The sequence below is a fragment of the Rhinopithecus bieti genome, unplaced genomic scaffold, assembly GCF_001698545.2.
Source record: "Rhinopithecus bieti isolate Rb0 unplaced genomic scaffold, ASM169854v2 scaffold_9899, whole genome shotgun sequence".
NCBI classification, from domain to species: Eukaryota; Metazoa; Chordata; class Mammalia; order Primates; family Cercopithecidae; genus Rhinopithecus; species Rhinopithecus bieti.
The window spans coordinates 1261930-1272983 of record NW_016806979.1 but is presented as its reverse complement, the minus strand read 5'-3'; positions in this window follow the sequence as shown (position 1 = coordinate 1272983).

Genomic DNA, 11054 nt, shown 5'->3' with positions numbered 1-11054 from the left:
TTTGTATTTTTTAGTAGAGGCGGGGTTTTACCATATTAGCCCCGATGATCTCGATCTCCTGACCTCGTGATCCGCCCATCTCGGCCTCTCAAAGTGCTGGGATTACAGGCTTGAGCCACCGCGCCCGGCCTTTTTTTTTTTTTTTAAAGACAGGGTCTTACTGTGTTGCTCAGGCTGGAGTGCAGTGGTGCAAATAGCCTGTAGTCCCAGCTACTTGGAAGGCTGAGGTGGGATCGCTTAAGCCTGCAGGTTCAAGGCTGCAGTGAACTGTGATCGCAGCACTGCACTCCAACCTGGGTGACAGAATGAGACCCCGTTTCAAAAAAAGAATGTAACGGTGGGCCGGGTGTGGTCTCTCATACTTGTAATCCGAGCACTGTGGGAGGCTGAGGCAAGATCTCTCGAGCCCAGGAATTCCAGACTAGCTTGGACAATATGGTGAGACCCCCATCTGTACAGAAAATTTAAAATTTAGCTGGGTGTCATGGCACACACCTGTAGTCCCAGCTACTTGGGAGGCTGAGGTGGGAGGATTACTTGAGCCCAGGAGATTTAGGCCACAGTCAGCCATGATTGTGCCACTGCACTCCAGCCTGGACAACAGAGCAAGACCCTGTCTCAGAAAAAAAAGAAAAAACTTTGATATCCTCAAATATCCATTCAGTGCTCAAATTTCTCTGACCGCCATGTGCATTTTGTGAAGAGCTGGTTTTGTTTGAACTGGAGATCAGCGGGAGGTCTGAGGTTTGTACATGGTACCCAGTGCCCAGGTTGGAAATTCACAGCCAGGCAGGGGGTGGGTAGGTTCAGGGGGAAGGCTGCTGCTTCCTAAGAAACCAGGTGGTTCAAAAAGGCAGCTCTGGCCAGCAAATCCCAAAAACTGCAGATGCAGGGACCACATTCTCAGAGCTGCTTTGATGGGAGCACTGGAGGAAGTGGCCCTCATACCAGGGTCACCCCGGAGGCTGGCATCACCCGCAGCCCTTCCCTGCAGTCAGCCCCACTGGAACAGTGCCAGTCAGGGATGAAAGTTCCCAGTCTGGTTTGGCAGGGCCAAGCCTGGCAGTGGACCACCGCAGGGCAGGGTGCAGAGGGTGGGGTGGGAGAGGAGGCCAGTGGGCAGGGCTCTCTACCCACCCTCCACAGAAGCCCCAGCTCCCCAGGGCCAGGGTACAGGCCCAGGGTAGGGGTAGGTCATAGGGAATGTCATTCCTGGGGTTTCACAGCCCTTACCCCATAGGCCCTGCAGACTACCTGGTCCGAAAGTCAGAAGCCAGTCAGTTTCACACTTGGGCGCCAGGGACAGATCTGGACCCTGCTAAGTCAGCATTTCAGCAGTCACCTGCTGAGTCAGCAGTCACCTCTATGCTTTTTTTTTTTCTTTCTTTCTTTCCTCCTTCTGGATGGAGTTTTGCTCTGTCAGCCAGGCTGGAGTGCAGTGGTGAGGTCTCGGCTCACTGCAACCTCCACCTACTGGCTTCAAGTGATTTTCATTTCTCAGCCTCATGACTAGCTGGTTCTACAGGTGCACACCACCAAGCCTGGCTCCTGTTTGTATTGTTAGTAGAGACAAAGTTTCACCATGTTGGCCAGGCTGGTCTCAAGCTCCTGACCTCAAGTTATCCGCCCCCCTCAGCCTCCCAAAAAGTGCTGGGATTACAGGCGTGAGCCACCGCACCCGGCCTCCATGCATTTTTTTTTAAGTGACTTCATAGTTTACAGAAAGTTACACAATAATCCTTTATTGTCAAGAAATTTCAACAAGGATGCCAAGACAATTCAGTGGGGAAAGAAAAGTCTCTTCTCCCAGTGCAGGGGCTCACGCCTGTAATCCCAACACTTTGGGAGTCCGAGGCAGGTGGATCATCTAAGGTCGGGAGTTTGAGACCAGCCTGGCCAACATGGTGAACCCCCGTCTCTACTAAAAATAGCAAAAAATTGCCCAAGCATGGTGGAGCACACCAGTCCCAGCTACTTGGGAGGCTGAGGCAGGAGAATCACTTGAACCCGCAAGGCAGAGGTTGCAGTGAACCAAGATTGCACCACTGCACTCCAGCCCTGGGCAACAAGAGCAAAACAGTCTCAAAAAAAAAAATAATAATAAAGGACACTATCAGGAAAGAGGGAGACAGCCTGCATAATGGGAGGAAATCTCTGTAAATCATATCAGATAAGGGACTATGGTCTAGAATATATAAGAAAACTCTTACAAAAAAGAATTTTGTTATTGACACAAGATGGGAACGAAGGTATACAAATGGCTAATAAACACATGAAAAACCATTCAGCATTATCAGTTATTAAGGGAATGCAAATCAAAACCACCATGAGATGCCACAGCATCCACTAGGCTAAAATCAAAAGGACAGACACTGGCAAGTGTTAGTGAGGCTGTGGAGAAATTGGAACCATCCAGCGCTGCTGGGAATGGAAGGTGGTGCGGCCGCTGTGGAAAGGAATCTGGCAGTTCTTCAAAGCGTTGAACATAGAGTTGCCATCTAACCCAGTAATTCCATGCCTCTGTACGTACAAAGAGGAAAGAAAATATATTTCTAGAAACTTAGGCTGGGCGCGGTGGCTCAAGCCTGTAATCCCAGCACTTTGGGAGGCCAAGATGGGCGGATCACGAGGTCAGGAGATTGAGACCATCCTGGCTAACACGGTGAAACACTGTCTCTACTAAAAAATACAAAAAAACTAGCCGGGCAAGGTGGCGGGTGCCTGTAGTCCCAGCTACTCGGGAGGCTGAGACAGGAGAATGGCGTGAACCCGGGAGGCGGAGCTTGCAGTGAGCTGAGATCCGGCCACTGTACTCCAGCCTGGGCGACAGAGTGAGACTCGGCCTCAAAAAAAAAAAAAAAAAAAAAAAAAAAAAAAACTTGGGCACAAATGGAGATGGGCGTAGTGGTGCGTGCATGTAATCCCAGCTAGCCAGGAGTCTAAGGTGGAGAGATCGCTTGAGCCCAGTAGTTGAAGACTAGCCTGGGCAAGTTAGTGAGACTCCATCTCTACAAAAATTTTTTAAAAATTAGCCGGGCATGGAAGCACATGCCTGTGGTCTCAGCTGTTTGGGAAGCTGAGGTGGGAGGATCATTTGAGTCCAGGAAGTGGAGGCTGCAGTGAGCTGAGATGGCACCACTGCACTCCAGCCTGGGCAGCAGAGTGAGACTGTCTCAATAAACAAAGAAGCACAGTGAAAATGTAGGGCCGGGCGCAGTGGCTCACACCTGTAATCCCATCATTTTGGGAGCCTGAAGTGGGCGAATTCTGAGGTTAGGAGTTCGAGACCAGCCTGACCAATGTGGTGAAACCTTGTCTCTACTAAAAACACAAAAAATTAGCTGGGTGTGGTAGTGGGCACCTGTAATCCCAGCTAAGGCTGAGGCGGGAGAATCGCTTGAACCCGGGAGGCAGAGGTTGCAGTGAGCCAAGATCGCACCACTGCAGTTTAGCCTGGGTGACAGTGTGAGACTCCGTCTCCAGAAAAAAAAGAAAAGAAAAGAAAATGTAGCATTTAGGACACATACTGAGGTGGTAAAACAAAAAAGGGGGCTGGGCGCGGTGGCTCAAGCCTGTCATCCCAGCACTTTGGGAGGCCGAGACGGGCGGATCACGAGGTCAGGAGATCGAGACCATCCTGGCTAACACGGTGAAACCCCGTCTCTACTAAAATACAAAAAACTAGCCGGGCGAGGTGGCGGGCGCCTGTAGTCCCAGCTACTCCAGAGGCTGAGGCAGGAGAATGGCTAAACCCGGGAGGCGGAGCTTGCAGTGAGCTGAGATCCTGCCACTGCACTCCAGCCTGGACGACAGAGCTAGACTCCGTCTCAAAAAAAAAAAGGGGGGGGGGAACAATCCCCATAAAGTCAGAGGGTGTGGGTTGGGAAACCTGTAACTGGGAGGAGGCACCAGTGGTTTCTGAAAGCTTCTGGAATGCTGGCTCTGCTCCCCACCATGGCTTGGGCATCTGCCTTATCACCAATCACTTGACTCTCCATATTTTCCTTTTTTTTTTTTTGAGACGAAGTTTCGCTCTTGTTGCCCAGGCTGGAGTGCAGTGGTGCGATCTTGGCTCACTGCAACCTCTCCCTCCTGGGTTCAAGCAATTCTCTTGCCTCAGCCTCCTGGGTAGCTGGGATTATAGGCACATGCCACCACGCCCAGCTAATTTTTGTATTTTTAGTAGAGACAGGGTTTTGCCATGTTGGCCAGGCTGGTCTCGAACTCCTGACCTCAGGTGATCTGCCCACCTTGGCCTCCCAAAGTGCTGGGATTACAGGTGTGAGCCACTGCACCCGGCCTGAACCTCATACCTTAAAACTTTTTTGTGTGTGTGGCTGGAGCAGTGACTCACTCCTGTAATCCCGGCACTTTGGGAGGCTGATTCAGGTGGATCACCTGAGATCAGAAGTTCGAGACCAATCTGACCAACATGGAGAAACCTCGTCTCTACTAAAAATACAAAATTAGCTGGGTGTGGTGGTGTGTGCCTGTAATCCCAGCTACTTGGGAGGCTGAGGCAGGAGAATCACTTGAACTCAGGAGGCAGAGGTTACAGTGAGCCAAGATCGCGCTACTGCACTCCAGCCTAGGGAACAAGAGCGAAACTCCGTCTCAAAAACAACAACAAAAAATTATAATAATAATTTTTTTTGAGATGGGATCTCACTTTGTCACCCAGGCTGGAGTGAGATGGCACAATAATAGCTCCCCGCAGCTGGAACGTCTAGGCTCAAGCGATCCTCTGGCCTTGGCCTCCCATAGCCCTGGGACAGCATGAGCCACAGCCCAGCTAGTTTTCTGAAGTTATGGAGATTTTTATTGCAGTCTCGTAACTGCTACTTTTGTGAACCGCTGTGTGAACGTCTGAAAAGAACACATGTTGCCTCTCGGTTACACAGTTTAATTTAGGTATTCATGACTTTTTGATTAGGCATGCTAATTGTAATGTGCAAATCTTTTTTTTTTTTTTTTTTTTGAGACAAGTTTTCGCTCTTGTTGCCCAGGCTGGAGTGCAATGGCTCAGTCTAGGCTCACTACAACCTCCGCCTCCCAGGTTCAAGTGATTCTCCTGCCTCAGCCTCCCGAGTAGCTGTGATTACAGGCACCCACCACCACGCCTGGCTAATTTTGTATTTTAGTAGAGACAGGGTTTCACCATGTTGGCCAGGCTGGTCTCGAACTCCTGACCTCAGGTGATCTGCCTGCCTTGGCCTCCCAGAGTGCTGGGATGACAGGCATGAGCCACTGGGCTCAGCCGTAATGTTTAAATTTTATATGTCCTTGTTTGGTTGTGTTGAGCCAACCTTGTAAATTCTGAGATTGAATGTGAAGGTCTCTCCCTGTGTTTCTGGATCTGTCCAAACTTGTGTGTACCTCAGTCCTTCCTGACATGATCCAGCCCTGTGTCTACGCTTGCTGCTTTAGTCTCAGGTAAATATCTTAGTGGCACAGAGCCCACCAGTCTGCCCAGACAGGAGAGAGGTGGGTGAGTGGTGGCAAACCATGTGACCCAGTTCTTTTTTTTTTTTTTTTCTTGAGATGGAGTTTTGCTCCTGCCACCCAGGCTGGAGTGCAGTGGCATCATCTTGACTCACTGCAACCTCCACCTCCTGGTTCAAGTGATTCTCCCGCCTCAGTCTCCCAAGTAGCTGGGATTACACGCATGCGCCACCATGCCCGGCTAATTTTGTAGTTTTAGTAGAGATGGCATTTCACCATGTTGGCCAGGCTGGTCTTGAACTCCTGGCCTCAAATTATCTGCCCACCTCAGCCTCCCAAAGTGCTGGGATTACAGGCATGGGTCACCGCGCCCAGCCTCCATGTGACCCAGTTCTGATGGCAAGACATGAGGGGAGGTGCCCTGGGAGCCCCGATGCAATTGAGGCTCTGTGGACACACTTCTGATGGTCACACAGTTACATAAGGCAGACCATTCTTTTTTTCAGTGATGGAATATTCTTTCTAGGTCCTATGTGATCATCGTTGTCTTCACTTCTATTTTGTCTGATGTTAATATCACCGTACGTGCTGCCTTGCGCTCTGCCTTTCTCAGTCATTTTGTTTTGGGTGTGCATAAATACTCATGTGGCGATTCAGGCCGGACGCAGTGGCTCACGCCTGTAATCCCAGCACTCTGGGGAGCCGAAGCAGGTGGATCACTTGAGGTCGGGAGTTCAAGACCAACCTGGCCAACATGGTGAAACCCCATCTCTACTAAAAATCAAAAATTAGCTGGGCGTGGTGATGCGCACCTGTAGTCCCAGCTACTCGGGAGGCTGAGACAGGAGAATCACCTGAACCCAGGAGGCAGAGACTGCAGTGAGCCAAGATTGCGCCACTGTATTCCAGCCTGGGCTACAGAGCTAAACTCTGTCTCAAAAATAAATACATAATAAATAAAATATTAAAATAAATAGTCATATGATGTTTAAGGCCATTTGACATCCTGTCCCCCACCCCTTAGTAAAATGCCTGCTATTTTGTTGGAGCAGTCACCACCCCACCCCAGTCCTTGGGCCTCAGGGACACCAGGGCCTGACCCCAGCTCCCAGCATGAATGGGGTTGGTTTAAACCAGTCGGCATGGCCCACAGTGATTGGTTTAGGCATGGGCCTGTCACCCAAACTGGGCCAATGATATGTAAGAAGATGTTTATTGTAGCTTCTGGGATGGAAGCTTCTTTGCCAGCTGTCGGTTGGGCAAGGAGGACAGTCCCGGCCCTACCGGTGGAAGCTCTGCTCCTGTCACGTGTGAACCACACAGCAAATGGCCTTGGAGGCTGCTGGCAGCCATCTTGTGACCATGAGGCAAGTCAGCCTCAGGCCGAAGCCGACGACAGGAAGACAATGAGGAGAAGAAGAAAGAGCCGATCTTTGGTGTGTATTGGCTGGGACATGCTGCCGCCTCTCTGGAGACCGGGTTCATGCTACTGTTCCTGGTATCGTCTCTTGTTTGCTCTGCTGGCTTTGGGCCCAAGTGTTCCTTCCTGGGTGTATTGTGTGTGCCTGTTTTGTGGTGTTGGTTTTGCTCCTGGGTTTGTTGATTCTTGGATGTCTGCTCTTTTTTCTTTTTTTCCTTTGCTTTTGGCGGGGACAGAGGCTCACACTGTCACCCAGGCTGGAGTGCAGTGACCTGATCTTGGCTCACTGCAACCTCTACCACCTGGGTTCAAGTGATTCTTCTGCCTCAGCCTCCCGAGTAGCTGGGATTACAGATGCCTGCCAGGGTGAATGTTTATACTTTTAGTAGAGACGAGGTTTTGCCATGTTGGCTAGGCTGGTCTCGAACTCCTAACCTCAGGTGATCTGCCTACCTCCGCCTCACAAAGTGCTGGGATTATAGGCATGAGTCACCGTACCCGGCATTTTTTGTTTGTTTGTTTGTGACGGAGTCTTACTCTGTCGCCCAGGCTGGAGTACGGTGGCACAATCTCGGCTCACTGCAAGCTCTGCCTCCCAGGTTCATGCCATTCTCCTGCCTCAGCCTCCCGAGTAGCTGGGACTACAGGCGCCACCACCACGCCTGGCTAATTTTTTGTATTTTTAGTAGAGATGGGGTTTCATCATGTTAGACAGGATGGTCTCGATCTCCTGACCTGGTGATCCACCCGCCTCCGCCTCCCAAAGTGCTGGGATTACAGGCATGAGCCATCGCGCCCGGCCTTATTTTGTTTTTGAGTGGGAGTCTCACTCTGTTGCCCAAGCTGGAGTGCAGTGGCATGATCTCGTCTCACTGAAACCTTCATCTGCCTGGTTCAAGAAATTCCCCTGCCTCAGCCTCCTGAGTAGCTGGGATTACAGGTACCTGCCACCACGTCTGGCTAATTTTTTGTATTTTCAGTAGAGGCAGGGTTTCACCATGTCGGCCAGACTGGTCTGGTCTTGAACTCCTGACCTCAGACAATCTGCCGGCCTCGGCCTACCAAAGTGCTGGTATTACAGGCGTGAGCTACCGCGCCCGGCCTTATTCCTTTACAGTCCTTAGTAAACTTGTTTTTAGTTTACTGTATGGACTCTCCCTGAACTCTTTCTTGTTCAAGGTCTAAGAACCCTCTCTTGGGGTCTGGATCAGGACCGCTGTCCAGTCACACCATCACTGGTCTGCCCCTCCCTGTCTGGGCCACAATGATGTTTACCCAAGATTAATGCAGCAAGTGTAGACACGGTGCTGGATCACTGCCCCACCGGGAGTGGGGCCTCCCACACCCAGAAGCCAAACTCTTGCACAGACCCCCTTGCATCACTTAACTCCAAGCTGGGAAAGCAAAAGGGAGAGCAGACCTGGCTGGGAGCGGTGGCTCACGCTTATAATCCCAGCACTTTGGGAGGCTGAGACGGGTGGATCACGAGGTCAGGAGATCGAGACCAGCTTGGCCAACATGGCAAAACCCTATCTCTACTAAAAATAGAAAAATTAGCCAGATGTGGTGGCAGGTACTTGTAATCCTAGCTACTCGGGAGGCTGAGGCAGGAGAATTGCTTGAACCTGGGAGTCAGAGGTTGCAGTGAGCTGAGATCGCCCCACTGCACTCCAGCCTGGGTGACAAGAGTGAAACTCTGTCTCAAAAACAAACAAACAGGCCAGGCGCGGTGGCTGACACCTGTAATCCCAGCACTTTGGGAGACCAAGGCAGGTGGATCATAAGGTCAGGAGATCGAGACCATCCTGGCTCACATGGTGAAACCCCGTCTGTACTAAAAATACAAAATATTAGCCGGGTGAGGTGGCGGGCGCCTGTACTCCCAGCTACTCAGGAGGCTGAGGCAGGAGAATGGCGTGAACCTGGGAGGCAGAGCTGGCAGTGAGCCGAGATTGCACCACTGCACTCCAGCCAAGGTGACACAGCGAGACTCTGTCTGAAAAAAAAAGAGAGAGAGAATACCACAGACAACTTTATGCCAATAAATTAGAATGGTAAGATGAAATGGATAGTGCTCTAGAAAAATATTGAGAGACTGAACACATTACCAGACAATGGGTATGTATAACCACAGAACTCTGACCCTCAACCTCTTCAGCAAGAGCCCGGATCCAGCAGGGCTCAGCCAATAACTGCCAGCTTCCCCACTTTCTCTCCCTGCTTCCAAAAGTACCTGAGACAGGTCAGAACTCAAAAGTATCTGAGACAGATCTCAATCAATTTAGAAAGTTGATTTTGCCAAGGTTGGGGACGCACCTGTGACAGCCTCAGAAGGCCCTGGTGACATGTGCCCAAGGTGGTTAGGGCATAGCTTGTTTTTTTTTTTTTTTGTTTGTTTGTTTTTGAGATGGAGTCTCGCTCTCTCACCCAGGCTGGAGTGCAGTGGTGCGATCTTGGCTCACTGCAACCTCCGCCTCCCAGGTTCAAGTGATTCTCCTGCTTCAGCCTCCTGAGTAGCTGGGATTACAGGCATCCACCACCATGCCTGGCTAATTTTTTGTATTTTTAGTAGAGACAGGGTTTCACCATATTGGCCAGGATGGTCTCAATCTCCTGACGTCGTGATCCACCCACCTCAGCTTCCCAAAGTGCTGGGATTACAGGCGTGAGCCACCGCACCTGGCCAACAGCTTGGTTTTATACTTTTTTTTTTTTGAGATGGAGTCTCCCTCTGTTGCCCGCTGGAATGCGATGGTGTAATCTCGGCTCACTGCAACCTCCTCCTGGGTTCAAGCGATTCTTCTGCCTCAGTCTCCCAAGTAGCTGGGATTACAGGTACCAGGCCTGGCTAATTTTTGTATTTTTAGTAGAGGTGGGGTTTCGCCATGTCGTTCAGGCTGATCTCAAACTCCTGACCTCAAATGATCCACCCACCTCGGCCTCCCAAAGTGCTGGGATTACAGTGAGCCACCACGCCTGACTGGTTTTATACATTTTAGGGAGACATGAGACATCAGTCATTATACGTAAGATGCACATTGGTTTGATCCAGAAAGGGTGACTTGAAGCAGAGGAGGAGGCTTCCAGGTCACAGGTAGGTGGAGACAAATGGTTGCATTCTTTTGAGTCTCTGATGAGTCCTTCACTGAATACACTGTTTATAGGTGAGAGGGGAGTAGACAGATGCTCTCATGTGCCTTAGTCTGGCTCAGTGGAACAGTAGGACAGAGGAGGCAGACGAGGCAGATGAGGCAATCACATACGCATTTGTCTCAGGTGAGTAGAGTGGTCACTGAGTTCTGTCTGTCCTCTGTCCACAAGGAGTTTCCTGTGGGCAAGGTGTGTGGGATTAGGTAGCTTTTTAATCTTTGTAACTGTCTGATTTAGGAATAAAATGGGAGGTGGGTTTCCCAGCTTGACTTCCCTTGACTCAGTGACTGTGGGGTCCCAAGATTTATATTCCTTTCACAAGAGCCACCAGAGAAAGCCAAATATGCACCCGTACCCAAATATACACCCCTAACCAAATATACACACCTACCCAAATATGCACCCCTACCCAAATATACACCCTACCCAAATATACACCCTACCCAAATATACACACCCCTACCCAAATATGCACCCGTACCCAAATATGCACCCCTAACCAAATACGCACCCCTACCCAAATATACACCCTACCCAAATATACACCCCTAACCAAATATGCATCCCTACCCAAATATACACCCCTACCCAAATATACACCTCTACTCAAATATACACCCTACCCAAAAATGCAACCCCTACCCAAATATGCAACCCCTACCCAACTATACACCCCCTACCCAAATATGCACCCCTACCCAAATATGCACCCCTACCCAAATATGCACCCTACCCAAATATGCACCGTACCCAAATATGCACCCCCTGCCCAAATATACGCCCCTGCCCAAATATATGCCCCTACCCAAATATACATCCCTTACCCAAATATACAACCCTGACCCAAATATGCACCCTGACCCAAATATGCACCTCTACCCAAATATACAACCCCTACCCAAATATACACCCTACCCAAATATGCACCCTACCCAAATATGCACCGTACCCAAATATGCACCCTACCCAAATAAGCACCCCTACCCAAATATGCACCCTACCCAAATATGCACCCCTACCCAAATATGCACCCTACCCAAAT